At 33.5% G+C, this 19,119-nt stretch overlaps 1 protein-coding gene across 1 annotated transcript in view; it reads left to right on the top strand.

Annotated features, from left to right (window-relative positions):
* The first annotated feature begins 1,756 nt into the window (after nt 1-1,756).
* LOC147073335 (synaptic vesicle glycoprotein 2B-like) overlaps nt 1,757-19,119 on the top strand; it is a 42,152-nt gene continuing 24,789 nt past the window's right edge. Inside the window, exon 1 of the mRNA XM_085945229.1 lies at nt 1,757-1,993. The gene's annotated coding sequence lies outside the window, so the exon portion shown is untranslated. The remainder of the gene's footprint in view (nt 1,994-19,119) is intronic.

The following is a 19,119-nucleotide window of genomic DNA, read 5'->3' as shown; positions in this document are numbered from 1 at the left end:
GTTGGAATATATCAATATCCGAAGCGATTTTATTAAACATGGTTATTGCCCTCCTGCTCCTTGACTGAGTTTACTGATTTTACTCTAAAAGGCACAAGGAAATTAACAAAAAAGAAAGGAATTTAATAAATATAACAAAAAACGAAGCTAATCATATGGACAGCAAAAAATATGTGAAGAGATCTTCACGCCCGCAGTAAGACGCCGCATTTTATTTAAATGCAAGATAATTGGCCTTTGTGGCGACCGCTAAACCGGCCGGCGAACCAACAGCTGGTTGGAGCGACTCGAGTAACTCTTACCTCTCGGAGCACATTATCAGACATTCCCAGAGAATGTGGTTTACATCCTATTTTTCTCCGCCACATGGACATGTCGGTTGAGTAACAAGTCCAAGCTCAAAGAGCTTGGCAGCGAACCCACCCTGGCTTGCCAAAAATTGACTGATGTAATGGTCAGGAGTCAATATGGTTATATCCAATCGGTATTTAATATCCGGATCCAGATATGTGTACCGGCCCTTGGTAGATTCATTCCACTTTCGTTGCTGGGTCTTAGACGCCGCATCCAGCATCAAAAGACGAATTCTCCCCTTCAACGAGGTTACTTTTTCAGCAACAAGCCGTGGTGGCGGGGCAAGGTGAAAGTCACCAACAACGGTCTCCTCGCCTTTGAAAAGCATCGTGGATGCACCGCATACCTGTATATGCAGGCCAAGTGGAAGAATGCCAGCCAGGACTGGGAGCGCATCCACTGAAGTTGAGCGGTTGGTCTTAGTAATACATTGATAACAGTGCACTGCTATGTTTTAACAGCACCTCTCTTGGCTGTGTTAACATTTTAGAGTGGGATAGACCGTTTTGATAGTTTAGAAAGCTAATTTATTGTAACAATTATAATACCTCAATACATAAATATGAAGGCGTCCCCGGAAAAGGGGTCTATATAATACATTATGTCAAAAAGTTAGCATTGCTCACTATATTGGAAAATTTTATTATTTTAACTGCCACACTTTTTGAGATATTAGCAACACTAAAATGCTTACCGTAAAAAAGGGGTCTATATGATTATCTAAATTTAAAAAATTAAAAACTATTATAAAGAGTGTTTTCATGAAATATAATTATTATCACAGATATACCCAAAAGTCTGCATGATCGAATAAAACGTTTTTTTTCCTCTCCTGAACAATTTTGTTTTTGCATATATACCCCCTTTCCGGAGACGCCTTCAATGATAAACTACGCTCTATTATAGTCGCCGATAGCAGCCTTGTGTAAAATTTATGCGCATAAGCCGTTGGGAGCGAACCAGGCGTGCATACTACCAATTGCGCTATATCGGCCATCCCGTAAATTGGTCATTTTTGTCAATAACTCTGTCCTTCAGATTTTCTTTTTTGAGTCTGACTGACAAAGTTTAATGTGCACTATTTATGTCGAATTCTACCTTCACCCCTCGCCACTGGTGCCATTATATGGAAGGATTATGTTATCATGGAGTTGATGGCAGTAAAAGCCGAGACATTAACGCTATCGATGAAGAAAAAATATGATGACGTCCGTATATTATTAAAAGTTTTTTTTTATTGCAAAATTGACTTCGTCCGAAACTGTCTTGTTTTCCCTACTTCGAGAACAATCGTATTAAGTTGTATTAATTTGTCAATAACAGTTCACTGGAAGGCTGAGTGGAAACGAGAATTGATTTACATACAAGACGAAAACACACAGACAGTCGCTTAAAAGTTTGTGAAGCATTCATTCAGGCTTATATCAAATGAGTGTACAGTCAATCAGCGCAGTGAGATTCGAAATCTCTAAAAGTTTACAAAGAGACTAGTTTAAACTTTTATAATAAATAAATAATCATATGTAAATAGTCATAATATGTAACCTAGGTAATGAGTGAAGATTTCGTGATATTATTACTGTTGGATGAATGCAGTTTGCAAGACCGCTGTGTATTTGTACAACTGATCATAATAATTGTAAGTAAAATCATACTTATTATTAATTAACTACTTAATAATTCAATCAATATTTAATTTTAAACTTAATATTAATCCATTATATTCTAATGGATTTAAGTTTTGTACTATTCCATTTGAGTCGTTTTCTGCGACCCGGGTTTACGTGTGTGTACCTATGTATATATTATATTTATATTATCTGGGTCTATCTGTGATAAAGTTGTTACCTACTTTATTGTATTAATTTGTTATATACGATAGAGTTATATACGCAGGGTTTGAATGTGTGAGTGTCCTACGAAAATGAACCACGTAGACGTGCAATAGTGTGTGTTAGAAACTTTAATACACAAATAATAAATAAGCGTCATTGCATAAACCGAGAGCAGTTGTCAGTATTTGACGTATGATGTATTCTTGACACGTGTTTAAGTTTATCCCGTATTCTTCCGTACTCAAGATCGGTTACCTGCTTCTCCTGACCCGGGTTTACGTGTGTGTACCTATGTATATATTATATTTACATTATCTGGTCTATTTGTGGATGTATTATATTAAAAGAATTATATTATAAAACAAAAAAAGTGGGTATCGTGTAAGAATATTATTATTTAACTGTTTGTTTTAATTGTTTAACTAATAACTTAATAAAGACTGATATCGTAGATTCGTAGATAAGAGTATATCTCATTGGTTAACGCTATTAAATTCCCAATACGTTACCATTGTTTCCAGAATGGACGATTTTCCATCTCTTGAGTGTACTATTTTTACAACGTTTTTATTAGCTCGTATTCTTGTTTTTCCGATGGTTGTTTGTCCAGTACAAATCTTGCAATCGATTTTTAACTAACTTCCCGACTAGACTAAAATTTAAGAATATATCAGAACACGATGCCAATGCATTATTTTAATACTTTTAGCCATCTTTAAGCAGAATTGAATTCATTTTCAGTTAATTCTGTTTCGTATTGAAAGTTATTTCAGAAAAATCCGTAAAAAGTAAAAAACTATTTATCATTGGTTGCTAAGGCGGGTGGTCCTAGCAACTAAATTATTAATATATACGTGCGTTACTATGGAAATCAAAATGAAATATCAAAATGACATTTCAGTATTCTATATTTGTTTTACATTGTTTTTTATTTACTTCATATCAAGTACAAGTTTGAGCATAATAATTCAACAGAAAATTTAAAGTTCTTTTTATATTGTAATTATCATTGTCTATAATTAATAATGATCTAAGTATTAATTATTAGGTTTTGACGATTTATACGTTTTTCAAGTGTATTATTATGGTTAGTTATAAGGTAGGGGTTTTTTACAAACACGTCAACCAACTATTCATAATTGAATACGTGTATTAATTAAGGCGCTAAGTACCAAAAAAATTAAAACTGACATTTTTATAGAAAAATGTTCTACATACCAACGCCAATAACTTCAACTATAGTCTAAGTGCCTCAAGCAAGTCAAAAAAATACAGCAAAATAATTAAACCTGTCGACGTTGTAAGTCCATTGGCGTGTTTTATGTATAATGGTGTAAGTAGCACTGTAGTGGTCAATGGCATTCAATATAAAATAGCTGACGATGGTGTGTTGACACTTTCGAGTTCTTAATACCTAAAATTATAGAAGCTGCCGTGATTGATTTACACTGTAAAACTACATTTTTCAAAAGGTCTGCTTCATGAAATTTTACTGCACTGACTCGGTATTTTGTAACTACAGGCAATACTACTTTTTGGTACTTAGAGCCTTATTTAATACACGTATTCAATTCATTTGTTATATTTTTTATTATGATCCTTGACTTGATAGGTATGTGATAAAGTTTTTACCTACTTTATTATATTAATTTGTTATAGGTATACGTAAGAGTTGACTGTATTCGTTGTCAGTGTGTATTTGCTTTTTGGTGAGTGCACATAGTGCCTGAAGATTCCGAAAGGCTAAAACCGAGTCGCAAAAAACGAGTCAAATGGAATAGTACAAAACTTAAATCCATAAGAATTTAATTTCGAATTCCATCAAGTATCTTCGGCCGATAGTATTAATATTAATCCATTATATTTAAAATACTAAACATTGACAATACAGTAAGTATTCATTATTATCATACGATTAATATTCAGTAAATAGGACGAATTGTTTTTTTCTTTTATTGTTTTAACTGTCAATTAATGCTAGAGCTGCATTGTGTTAAACCATTGCCGACTCAAGTAGAAAGCCGATACATTCACAACGACTGGTCCTACTTTTTCCGCCCCTCCCGTTGTTGTCTATGTATGATCTGTCATTGCCTGTTATTGCCTGTCATTGTTCTATAGAGTGCTCATACTGATGCGTCTGTCGTGTTCACACAGGGAATAGTTTGATTTGGATAGATGAGTTACATGATAAATAATACACTAGCATTAACACACCTTCTACAAATGTAATGCATAGATCAATGCTACATATTTTTTGGAAATCGATATTACCACCGGTTTTTGTGTGAAGGACTAGTCTGACTTTGACAGCTGATGAATAACATGAATGTATATTATTTATAAATAACACTAATAGTTAATTTATTTGATTTAACTTTTTATAATTCAGTTTGAAACGAGAAAGTGCGAATCAATATGTCAAGCAATCTGGGATTTGATTTTGACAGCTGAACAGTGGACTGTGCAAACTGTGCAGTGCTTGTGCAAAAAGATATGCTCAGGCTTTATTAATCTAAAGATGGCGGTGTTCCTGTCCATTGCCACTAGAAATTCCAATCCCGGGATCCCGAGCTATTTTCGATACCTATGAATCCCGGGATTGATAAACATAATCCCGGGATTTCGGGATTGATTTTTTTATCAATTTTTATGGAAAATCAAATAAAAGCGAAAATATAACAGAAAAAATACTTTAAAATAAAAAATAACTACATTAGAAATAAACTGAGTTTGAATGAAGTTTGATTTAAACCCATGTGTAGGTTGCCGATTCATTTTATTTTTTCACATAAATTATTAAAAATGGAAAGATTGGAAAAAAATAATGCTTCGCACTTTTAACAGAGTAATTCCACCATGATATCATACGTTTTACGGCAGTTTCATATTTGTCTGACTAATTAGATTTATGAAGCGGAAAGGCCATAAGTACACCATGATTATTTGCTTTACTATTTTAAATCTCGCTAATCCATTTATTAAGTCTTTACTATCAGAAGCAGCAATCTCCTATTAAATTCACATTATTATTTAAATTACAATATTATTTACTCCGTTAAACTTGTGCATTTCCAAGATTGAACATATACAATATTAACAATAAATTTCTTAAATAGTCTCGATTTATTTTTGACCGATTTTATGAATGTTATTTGTAAATATAAAAATTTTATATTAACAATGGAAAAAATGCCAATCCCGGGACCAGTCCCGGGATTCCGGGATTGTCAAATTGTAATCCCGAAATCCCGGGATCAGAATTTTGGCTCGGGATTGGATTCCCTAATTGCCACTATTCTTCAGTCAGTGCCGTTGCACGGATAAACCACAATACGTTGCGTTAAGTAGCAGGAATTCGCAGACCAAGTGTGTAAATATAGGAATATTATATGAAGAGATGCGGAGAAGCCGCATGCCTACTAATCCAGGGATATGTTACATACGAGTATGAATGACCATCTCCGGAAAATTGTACGAATGCAGTTGGTCGTATCACAGTTAACCGTGAGATCAATTCATATCTTAATAAAAAAAAACTTTAAAAAAAGTGTTGACTATAATATTATTCTGTCCAGTGATAATATATCTTGTCATAGAATGGAGTAGCGTTACATTGCACTTTCGTTTAGCAAAAATCATTTTAAATAAATTAATTGTTTACACGTAACAAATGCTATTTCTTACTGATGATATAAATTATCGCCTTCTCCGTGTCAATATTAGCAGCACGACTGCCATTCACTTATATTGTCTAGTTTTATAATATTTGCATAATACCGTAAGTAAATTTTTGTCAAAAATGGGCTTAAAAACAATTTTGATAATTTTTGTCATTACGTAGTACGTAGATTTGGGTTAAATCAATCAAATTTTAAAATATCAATTAATACTATGCCATAGCACTTGTATGGAATTTAAATTTAAATTCTAATACATTTCCTACTACACTGTTTACGAGAAATGACAGTTTAATGTTTAATAATATTCATTGCTGACTCAACTAGAAAGCCGATACATTCACAACGACTGGTCGTACTTTTTCCGCCCCTCCCGTTGTTGTCTATGTATGAACTGTCATTGCCTGTCATTGTTCTATAAAGTGATCATACTGACGCGTCTGTCGTGTTCACACTCATTAGTATTAATCTAAAGATGGCAGTGGCTTATTGAATATATTAATGCTGAGTATCTAATGTAGGTATCTACTACGGGTTTTAACAGCAACTTAAAATATTCAAGGTTTGTTTTTATAGTTGATCCTTTACTTAGTAGGTAATAATTTTCCTTTTTATAGTATTAATAACACAATTAGCGTTCGTTAGCAAAAATCGTTAGAACGATTTGTTTCAGTGTCCCAATTTATTGAGGTATACTCATTATTTGATACTGAAATTAGGGTATAATATTTTCCAGTTTTCTTTTCATGTACCATTTATATGTAAAAGTATTTTGCACTGTCAAATATATCGCGGGCATTCTAACAATGTACCCCATCAGGCATTTCTGTCGAAATTGATATTTTGAATGAATAATATAACAGCCAATTGGTGTCAACTATTTCAATTGATTGTAGTAGATGTTCAAAAAATTTGATACATAGCATATTACTGAAAAAAAATGTTTAATCAGAGCACTCACAAATTTTTTTTTTTTTTTTTTCTTTATTTGGAAGCAATTGAGCTCTTCTCTGAATGGAAGGCTATTCTGCTTTACAATGGTTTACAAAAGTATACATACATTTTTTTTTAACGACAGGCATAAATAGTTACATTATTAATGATACAGAATTACATTTTTGTTACACTATACACTAGACATTTACGTTACATTTTTGGAGAAATTCATGTACAATTTTCATAACTGAAATATTTGGTTTTGCCAGGAACGAATTAATCGTAAAAGGAGGGTATAACCTGCATTTCCCCAACTTATTCAATAACACTTCTCTCTCCTGGTCATAGGCATCACATTCCCAGACAATGTGGTTAAGATCTTGAGTGGGATGTCCACACTGACACTGAGGGCTATCTACCACTTTAATTTTGTACAATGATTCGTTGAGACTGTGATGCCCTGTCCTGCTTCTAGCTATTGTCACTCCTCCTCTGGCGTACGTCCTGTCTCGCCGAAGCACCATAAAACCTGGGAAGCTAATAACTATGTGAGAAATGGTGTCGTTTAACCATGTTTCCACGCCTATAAAAATATCAATTTCATCTAGCATCTCTCTAAACTCCTCTAGTCTATTAAGAATGCTTCTTGTATTCCAGAAAACAATACGTATATCAGATTGAATAAATTGGTTAACTTTGTTGCTGGAATTATGCATTATGTTATTGTTCCTCTTGTCCTTCCAACGAACTAATATCTTCACTGGAAACTTTTAATTGTGGATTACTGAGTCTTTTCTTGATCCTTGTTATGCGACTTTTAATGCTGCGTTCTTTTAAATGACTATAGATTTCTGTTAGCATGTTATTAAGAGCTTCTATATCAGTAGTAAATTCATTTGCAATCATTTCGGTATTGGGATTTCCATGTGTTTTCACAAGGAAACTGAGTAATGTTTCATAATCGATAAGAAATCTATGACGATTACTTTCAACATGTTCCTTGGCAGGTAACAAAAGTTCATTTGTATCCTCAGTGGATACTTTTTTCGATTTTTTTGGTTTTTTTGGTGTCTGTTGGAGTGCAGGAATGCGTGAGATTGCATTATTTTTCACTGTATCGTCAAATTCAAATTCTACGCTGCTGATATCAGTTGGACTGGTCAACGGCCTTTTTGAACCGATTGGCGTATCCTTGTTGATAATAGAGTTGTCCGACTCTATATCTGCTGCTAGTTCATCCTCCTGGAGTGTATTTTCTCTCTCTAACGAAAGAGAGGTTAACACCTTTGGTACATTGAGAGAGTCAGGCAATTGTACAGTGTGAGGTTCATTATTTCCAGTTGTTTTACAATATTTGGCCAGATGGCCCTCTTCTTTGCATATAAAGCATGTCAATTTTTCGGTGGAGAAGTAAATCCAGTACAGGGTATTATCAAAATTTATTTGCATTGACTCTGGCAGTTTAATTGTGTCTTCTGGGTTTACATAAACCTGTCTACGGAAACTTAAAATATGTGCATAACCCGGTTCGTTAATACCAGCTCTGATGCTTGTAATACGTGAAGTAGTTTTTATGTTTAATTCGTTGAGTTTTGATTCCAGAACGCTGTGTGGGATTATAGGACACACGTTTGATATTATTATCCTCTTTGATTTGGTGATCAGTGGCCTAATTTCTAGTATGTGGTTTCCAATTTTAACTGTTTCTTGATTTACTGTTAATTTATCTGCTTGTTCTTCACTACTCAAGTATATACATATTCTTCCCTGGGAAATCCTAGATACATATCTTATATGACATGGACCTACCTTATTCCCGATTGACAGTGTATATTCTCGTATAGAGATGCCATCGATAGCATCTAGAACGATGGCTTGCTCCTTCTTCGGAAATTGCATTTTTTGAGCAACTGATGCATAAGACATTGTTTGTTGGGTTTCTTTTTGGTGATCCATTGCTGGCAACGTTGTATTTTTTGATTTTTAATAAGCGCCCCTGTAGTCAGAGACACTTAAATGTAAACAACTTTGTAACAATAATTTATTGTTACGCCGCACGCACAACTGGTTATTATTAATTTGTAAACACTCGCTATCTCGTTATTGGTGACGTCCGTCTGTCGTCGATCACACGGAACAACTGACTCACAAATTTTAATAGTATAATAAATTTTCCGATGTGCATTGCATTATAAACCTTAAATATTAATAAAATAAGATGTAAACTAGGATATTTAAACAAACGCTATGCCAGTTATAGAAAATCTACCCTCTAGCTTCATTCGTTCAGTTTTTTTTGTTCTCTTTTAATGACAGTAATTTTGTAGATAGTACATAATTGCCAGAATGTCCGCGGTATAGAAAATAAGGTATATATTTACTTATGTTGTTTTACGCATACCAATTTACTAAATAAACAAAATAATAAGTTGTGAATAGTGTTTATGTAGGTATTGATATATTTAATTCAATTGGTTTTTGTTATGTTATATCTACCACGCTCAGACGGTCAAATTTAATATCAGTCTTTAAACTTCGTCGAATGCGGGTTTGCAAAATGTCAGCACTGAAGATGAAAATCAGGGTTTTTCGTCACGTTAAAAATATTATTTTTTTGCCATAATTCTGACAACTTTAGTACACATTTTAAAATATATGAATAGTATCAGTATGATTTTATTATTTTTTAATAAATTACTTATTGGGACGCATCTTTTTGACGAGATGGAGCGATAACACTTGTCATTTTTGAGCTCTAGTGAAGACTTAAAATACAGCAAAAGTTGTATTTTCATGATTTTTTATTCACTTTGAATGACCTTTTTATCCTTGGATGATTTTTTGCACTAATATTGTAAAAAATGCACATTTTAATATGTTCGTTTTATTTTTTGAAAACCGCCACTTGCTTGGCTTGTTTACACGAGATTACAATATTGAAAAGCAGTACTTACTGCATTCTTATTTACACGTGTCGGTGTTAGTGCGAGTAGCGAGATTATAAGTAATTAACCCGTGTAAACAAGCCCTTATGTAGATTTATCCAAACAACATGAAGGTGTTTCAAGTTAAGCTGACTGTTTTAAATTTGCCGCCAATTTGTACTGGTATCACTTTGTCCATTCAAATGTGACATAAATATTTCAGAATTTCTCGGAGTTAGTAAACGCATGCGAATCGTGAAAAACTATTATAAAAACAATGGTTGTATTAAAATTGTGCAGCGAAAATTACGTGATAATCGACGTCTAGTGGAGGTAGGCAGGCAAAGCGTTGCATAGGGGTGGCACATTATAAAGAGCGGCAAATGAAGGGATGAATACAAATATTAGAACTTTCGAGAGCAGCGGCGGAATATATGAAGCAGACGATGCGATCGCTTCATTAGAAAGCATCTTAGTTTAAAATAATTACAAGATAAAGAGAACTTTTTATATAATAATAAAATAGGTAGGTAAGTTTCCACGTACTAGTCAAATCACAAAAAAATCCTGGCAACATAATTAATATTGTATTGTAATACATGTAGTTATGACGGTTTTCGCTTACCTAAAACCACCACTGTTTGAGAGTACCTAAGTTTCGTGGAAATGCTCAAATGTTTAGTAATGTTGCACAGAACAGATTAATAAATATAATTCCGATAGGCTATATCCCAATACATTAAATTTTGATGCAGGGTTTTGAATGTGTGAGTGTCCTACGAAAATGAACCACGTAGACGTGCAATAGTGTGTGTTGCAACCTTCAATACACAAATATTAAATGAGCGTCATTGCATAAACCGAGAGAAGTTGTCAGTATTTGACGTATTACGTATTCTTCACACAGACACGTGTTTAAGTTTATCCCGTATTCTTCCGCACCCGAAATCGGTTGCCTGCTTGTCCTTACCCGTTAGGTATTTCAGTTCGTGTTCGGAAACTTGCACATATGCAGTTCACCGTCTCACACTTCACCGTGAAATGTTGTATCGGAAGTATATGGCCCTATAAGACCGTCAAACCTCTGTTACTGTATAGTACTGAGACAAAATTCATGTCTAAATAAAACACGGTTCTTGTCGGTTTACAGGAAGCCAGCAGCAAACACATTTTGAATAATAAGAAGATAAAAAGAATTTTTTATATACAACGTTTTTAAATTTTCTGTTCAATCACAGCACAAATTGCACTTGATAGAAATACTGAATAAATATACTGAAATGTCATTTTGACACTTCATTTTGATTTCCATAGTAACGCACGTTAATAATTTAGTTGCTAGGACCCACTTAGCAACCAATAATAATTTTACTTTTTACTGATTTATTCCGAAATAACTTTTCATACAAAACACAATTAACTGAAAATTAATTCAATTCTACTTAAAGATGGCTAAAAGTATTTAAAAAATGCATTGGCATTGTTTTCTGATATATTATAAAAGTTTCAAATGTCTAGCTAGTCGAGAAGTTAGTTAAAAATCGATTGCAAGATTTGTACCGGACAAATAAGAATACGAGCTAAGAAAAACGTTGTAAAATAGCCGATTTACTGGATTATTTGATAGGTTTCAGCTATGACAATTGAATGTTCTTAAATCCAATAAAATTGGAGACCGTATAGTATACTGTCATCTCTTTCTGATAAGAAAGCTCACAGCGAACTGTGCCACGATTAAATGTTTTACGCACAATTTACATGTAACCATTTCAGTTCCCATTATTTCTGAGTTCCCTGATGTTGTGTATGTCAATTTAAGTTTTTTGATGTAGTTGCCTGTTTATGATAGGTAGTTGAAAATAAATAAATACGTGTATTAATTAAGGCGCTAAGTACCAAAAACAAAAAAACTGACATTTTTATAGAAAAGTGTTCTACATACTAACGCCAATAACTTCAACTATGGTCTAAATGCCTCAAGCAAGTCAAAAAAATACAGCAAAATATGTAAACCTGTCGACATTGTAAGTCCGTTGGCCTGTTTTATTTATAATGGTGTAAATAGCACTACAGTGGTCAAACTCATTCAATATAAAATGGCTGACGATGGTGTGTTGACACTTGCGAGTTCTTAATACCTAAAATTATAGAAGCTGCTGTGATTGCTTCACACTGTATAACCACATTTTTCAAAAGGTCTGCTTCATGAAATTTTACTGCAATTACTCAGTATTTTGTAACTCCAGGCAATACTACTTTCTGGTACTTAGAGCCTTAATTAATACACGTATTCAAATAATAAAACAGGAAATTAGGTACGAAGGTAGTAGTAGGTAGGTAGGTAGGTACCGAACAAACTTACAGACAATTTGAGACCAAAAATAAACGGGAACGTCTTTCTAAGTCTGCTTAAGCGCGGCACTTTGCTTAGGGACGTCACTGCATGTGCCATCAATCAAAACAATTAATAATTTGATGAAATGTATTATAAAACTGGCAAGGTTACATATAAAAAAATCATGTGCGTGTTTATATTGATCGTTCAGTCGAAAATTTCAACGCAGTGTGGCCGATAACCAGCGAACCTCGATTAGACGCCGTGCCTAGCATATGAATATTTTAACAAGGTGTGTACAGTCAATTTTGACGAAAGATCTACATTTATTCACATAAGAAGTTCAGTTGATTCAGTGACTAAAGTCCAAAGATCATGGACAATGTCAGACGTTCGCTAATTTGATTCTACAGTAGAAAGCAGTCGATCCCATTTTTCCCCCATTAAAATCATTCAAAATGATGATGGTAATATTAAAATGGGGGACATGCTCAGCGTAGGTGAAAATGGAGCTTTTATTGCATTTTCAAAGCATGATCCTGGCCATTCCTTAAACGTTGTAGATAATCTATTTATATAATTTACATATAACCGTAATAATAACCGTTTTAAAAAAAGATTTTTTTTCGGTTAGGTACATGTTCAAACACGCGCGTTAACATGATCTTACTCCCTACTTCAGTTTTAGTTTGTCAATTTATGGCTACGGCCGTATGTTGTAGCTTAACCACTGGGGAATGCCAAAAAAATGGCGTATTTCAAAAAACACTACCTTATTCTTAGGTCAATAATTATTATAAATCAATCATTATTCGTAGGATGTTTATCACACTTGAACGACATAGCTTATAATTAGTATCTATAATTATTATAGATCTGTATCTGAAATGTAACTATATAGCATGCCAATAACCCGTAGCGTAAAAAGTGGTAAAGCAAAGCACATAACGCCTAATATAATGATAACATACAATAAAATGTGATATATACTCGTAAATATAAACATTAAAATTTGTTATATTACCTTTTAAATATTTAGAAAGTGACATTTTAAAGCTGAATTCAACACACATCATGCAACACGCTTGACAGCTTAGAGGCAAGATACGGCCTATTACAAGTTTATTCCTGCAATGTTCAGATACGGTAAATTGTTAAAACGTCTGTATCATTTTTGTTAAAATAACTACAGATACAGGAATTTCGCTGTCGATGGGCAGTATTCTTGTTGTTTTTAGTACGTCAAAAAGTCATTATCGTCATATAGGTCAGATACGGGATATTAACATTAGACCATCAATGTAGTTTATTGCAATGGTTACGCTTTGGTGTTGATTCTGGGCAGGTAATGACATCGGGTCACACTTTTTTCAAATTGAGAATGGAATTACACTAACGATGAATATCAGTGGCGAAGGGTGTCTGTTGAATGTAGTTCGGCTGTGCTAGGTATCTGAAAGAAAATCCTATATCTATAAGTCCTCATCATCAATATTTTACTGAATAAAAGATAGTATACTATTGTACATTATTATACGTACTAAATATACAATAATACATCACTGTAGACATGTCAAGTTTATGGCCTCAGGTTTTGGACATTGCATATTATGTTTTTTACAATACGTCTGTAATCGTTTGTACGTGTTCTATGTGTGATACCAATTAATCAAGTTGAAGTATTAGTAGAATTTCTACGTGCTGTCTAGTTTAGGGATTGCAATACCGTTATTTCAAAACCGGTATTCCAGTATTTATCAATACCGAAATACCGGTTTTTAAAATCCAAAATACCGAAATTTTCTGTATTAAAAACCACACTCGTTTACGTTTTTGAAAATGAATTGAATGTTATTTCTACACCAGTTTATACTGTGTTGCCTATTAAATTTAGTGTATAATTTATGTGCTGCTAAAATGCAAGTTTACTGAACCCAACAAAGTTGAAATAGTAATAAAACAAAATCCATCAAATATACCCTAAGTATTTATAAAATTGTCGCGATAAATTAACATAACATTATTTTGAAATAGAAAACATCCGTGACAAATGTCAAATTATAATATTATTCAATAATAAAATTATTGATGACTGTACAAGCGTTCAATTGACGAAGCATTTCACTGAACTAGTATTTTTGAGGGTGTTAGTTAAAATTATGAATTTATTCAAATTATTTGTAAAAATCACCAATTCTACAATATTCAATACATATTTTAAATGTCATCATAATAAAATAAAAATGTAGGTAGGTAGGTTTTTGCTAGAAAATAATGTCTTAAAGAAATGTTAATAGCTATATTTACTAATAAGTACTTTTTTACGTTCCAACGAATACCGGTATTTATTTAGAAATACCGAAAAACCGGTATTGATATTTTCATTCGGTATTGCAATCCCTAGTCTCGTTGACAATCAATTTATAATACACGCCTACAAACAGATGTCGTTGGCAAATTATATTTTTTTGTAGAGTATAAAATAATGAAGTTACTATTTAAATACGTTTATGGGCAATTAAAAATCATTTTTATTAAGAAGTTAAACTATAAATAATCGCCTAGTATGGAATCTACGCCACTGGGAAATAGCAACCGTTACTGTTATATGTTTAAATATTTATTTTGCAAGAATTAGAGGGAATTGATTTCGACAATATTATTGCAGTTTCAACGGGATGGCGCCAACTGCCATACTGTGAACTGGCTTCTGAGATGTGTGATTTAATATCGCTGGACTTGGGGGTTTTCTTGAAAGCAAAGTTTATCTAAGTCTAAAACAATCGCTTGTGCGAAATAAATCCGTTATGCGTAAAAGTCATAGGAAACATGACAAAAAAATAATCATCCTCCAAAAGAGCCGATGCAGTTATTCCCAGGGAACTTAAAAATAATGGGAACTGAAATACCTAATGGGTGTGGAAGCAGGCAACCAATCTCGAGTGTGGAAGAAAACACGATACAATTAAACGCGTGTCAAGAATACGCAGTACGTCGAATACTGACAACTGCTCTCTGTTCATGTATTGACGCTCATTTAATATTGTTGTATTGAAGGTTGCAACACACACTATTGCACGTCCATAATGTGTGGTTCATTTTCGTAGGAAAAAAACCCTGCGTCAAAATGTAGTGTATTGAAATAATATTATTGTCTCACGGAATTCTAATTATTAATCTGTGATAATACCCATGTCTCAGTGTGACTATAAATAAAAAAATACACATGTTCCCGTTATTTTACGTTTTATTAAAAAAAAAAAATGTTATCAGGCTGTAAGGTTGTAGTGTTGAATTAAGAGCATACTTCAGTGGAACGGCAAATAATTTTCAATAGTAGGTGCGACGAAATTTCTCACTAGTCGCCAATCGGAGACTGACAGTCGAGGTGTCCGCACGTCGATTTGTTTTGTCATGGCGTCGGATGAAAATATTCTTAAATCGTGTAAAAATGACTAAAAAACTTTACGTATATACTTAAAAAAGAAAACATGTCAATGAATATACTATTATTATTAGTAATAGAACAATGAACATAACATTAAATGGACGCATGTTGGATTTTTATGACAAATTATATTTCGTTCGGCACGCGTCATTTGCACAACCCGCGCATCGCCTAGCCATGATCTTTTTAGACCATACCTCAACTGAAGTATACAAAGCCTTAATAAAATGTTTGAGACTTTCACAGTTGTTTATTATCGTAATAGATTTTTGGGTTTCCACCGCGTGTTCTCTCGATGTTTAGGGCTCGTTGCAGAGTCCATTCGCAATTATCTTGTTTGTTCTCCGAGGGACTACATTCAATAAAATCACTTCGGGTACTGATATATTCCACTTACGTGAGGCGAGTTAGGTAGACGTTTTTTATAAGTTTTTAATACATGCTCTATGAACCTAGTTCACTCTCTGTGCTTCCGTGTACTTTTATTTTTATTATCTAATTATTATTTCAATATTGTTAACGCTTATTTGTTATATCGTGCCGTGAACGCTTTGAATTTATAATTTGTCACTTTCATTATATGTAACGGCTTCTGTAACGAGCCCGAAACGTCGAGGAAAGGAGGAAGAACACGCGATAGAAACCTAAAAATCCAAAGAGCGTACATAAGTGAAACGGCAAATAATTTTCGACAGTATGAGGGACGTAATTTCGGCCGCGTTGCCAGTCGGAGAGCGACAGTCGACCTGTGAGCACGTCAATTTGTTTTGCGATGGCGTCGGAGGAATATATTCTTAAATCGTGTAAAGATGACTAAAAAACGTTCCGTATGTACTTGAAAAAGAAAACATATCAATGAATATACTATTATTGTTACGAATATAATAATACACATAACATTAAAAGAACGCATGTTGAATTTTTATGACAAATTATGTTTCGTTCGGCTCTCGTCATTTGCACAATCCGCGCATCGCCTAGTCACGATGTTTGTAGACCATGCCTCAGCTGAAGTATAGCCTTAATTCTGATTTTTCGTCGACTAAATAAATTCATATTGTGGTTTTCTGTTACTATTTTCGTGCTGGAATAAAATAATGATTCAATTGATTTTTAGGTTATTGATTGTAAGGGTAGGAATTTAATAATTCTGTACTTAAAATTACTACCCGGCGCATGGAAATGTTTACCGGTCGGGTAATCAACATCATACTAGGTAGGGTCTAGGACGATTTGGCGCCGGAACAACTGGACGCCACGCAATTCGAAAATAAATATTCGTTAGGTACTTATACGTACTTAAAAAAAAATAGCTTATAATATTATTTATATTAAAATAATTATATTATGATTTAATAGTTCGTGAGAATTTAAATATGCACACGTAAATAATGATTTAATCGTTCATAATATGTTTAAGTTACAACGACAAAAGAGTTTTTATTTTTATATAAAGCCTAGGCATGGTAATTCTCAATCCGCAAAAAAAAAACATTATGTTAAGAGTAAAATGAAATAAATCTACCACGCAATAGATAGAAACTGATTAAAAGTCATCGTCTACGTTCTGTTTACGTGTCTACGACAGTGCGGCGTCCAATTGTCATTGCGTCCAGTTGTCCCATTCCCTACTAGGTATTAGCGAGGCAAAGTATAAGAAACCATATAATCACCGCGTCTATTTGTTAGGTAATTCGTCGAAAACTTTTAATATTTGATTTACGTTGAGTGATAAAATAACCTATAAAATTGGATAAGTAAATAATTAATATATATCTAAAAAAGACTTTACATTCACATAAACATAGTATCGTGTCCGGAAATTTGTACGTATGCAGTTCGCCGTATCACACTCCACCGTGAAATATTGTATCGGAAATAATATATGGCCGTATACTAAAGACCATCCAACGTATTTTATTTTATCGTATAGTACCTACACGGTCATCTCTCTCCGATAAGAAAGCTCACGGCAAACTGTGCTACGGTGAAATACTCGTATAATACGTACAATTTACATTTAACCACATAATATATTAAGTATATCTTTCGAAAGATAATAATATTAGTTTATTCAAATGGTTGTTTCTTATGAAACAACTTCGTATAAAAATCATAATAAAAAACCTTTATAAACGCGATCTGGTAGATAGATCAAAATACTTTAATACCTATGTATGTAGAGCAGGGGGGGGCAAACTTTTTGGATGGAGGGCCAAATTCAAGAATTCAAAATGAGCGGCGGGCCGCAAGTAAAATACCATTTTTAGATATACACTATTTATTATCACGAAAAATAACCATTTCAAAAAAATTAATGGGAAGAATGAAACTGCTGTACATTTTTTTATATTCAGGTGTTAATTTTGTCGTTGATATTCTCAAAACTGCTTGTAAATGGGCATCGGAGATATTTGATCGTTAAGAATTTTTATTGAGGTTCATGATCGAAAATGTTTGTTCACATGTATAGGTTGATCCAAAAATAACGAACATTTTTCTTGCATAATCTTTAAGTTGGTCGAATTTGTCTGAATTAAGGGCATTGTAAAATTTGGAGATTTCTTCACGACGATGCAATTCTCTTAAATCAGTGTCAAACTGCAGATCAATAATCTCAAGTTGTAGCTCTGTCGGTACACTATCAATATCTATTGAAAATGGATCGCGTACTATTGCTAAACAAATTTTAATCTATATCAATATTATTTTTTTTTAATTATAAAAAAGTTATTCGTAATCAGAAGTACAACTAATGATGGCGGGCCGCAAAAAAATACCCGGCGGGCCACATGCGGCCCGCGGGCTGCAGTTTGCCCCCCTCTGATGTAGAGGGAGGCGGGGCTTGTTGCTATAAAAAAATAAAAAGTTAAATATCTGAAATCCGTTTATCTTAAGACACGTCATAGTAATTATTACTAATTCTACATACATTTAGCTATTAATTACAATACGGTTTATTTGTATCCATACGTACCTTACAAAAATTACAATAGAATTAAAAACAAAAAAATGAAAATTGTAACAATGTGCCCCAGCCGGGGGCAAGTTGTTACAGGGTAGGGGCACATTGTTACCAACTAAAACAATAATTGAAAATGTAAGTAAAAGTAAGTATATTTAGTCACTAAAATCATAATTCTGACACATGAAATTAACTTTATCCCCACGAATACAGGAAATGTGAGCCCAATTTTTGCATGTTATGCATTGGATCCACTCTTGCCCAGGTTTAAAGCAAGTATAATTCTCCAAACAGAAGCATTCTTTATTCTCTAAGTCCGAAGAAGATAACACCACTTTCTTTTTCAGTTTCTTAGTTCCTTGGGCCATGAAATATTTTGCTACATTTTCTTATGTATGTTGCAAGCTCGTTTTCTTGATCGACAGAAAATTTCTGGCGAGGTTTTGCGTAACCCCACTAACTTGGAAGTGGTCGGACGGTTATCTTTTCGTTTTATATAACATTGTAAGGTCATAAAGTTTACTTTGTATGCTTGGGCAGCTTTTTTAACTAAGAGATACTCTGTTTTTAATTACTTCTTTAGCCGCTCTGTTGTCGGTTTCCTGGGAAATTTTACCTCTATCGGTTTTGTTTTTTTTTATC

The sequence above is a fragment of the Rhyacophila brunnea genome, unplaced genomic scaffold (assembly GCF_057557595.1).
Source record: "Rhyacophila brunnea isolate RB1 unplaced genomic scaffold, BYU_Rbru_1.0 scaffold_18, whole genome shotgun sequence".
In the NCBI taxonomy this organism is placed as follows: domain Eukaryota; kingdom Metazoa; phylum Arthropoda; class Insecta; order Trichoptera; family Rhyacophilidae; genus Rhyacophila; species Rhyacophila brunnea.
Note: the sequence above shows the minus strand (reverse complement) of the source record. Positions and strands in the feature narration are given on the sequence as shown.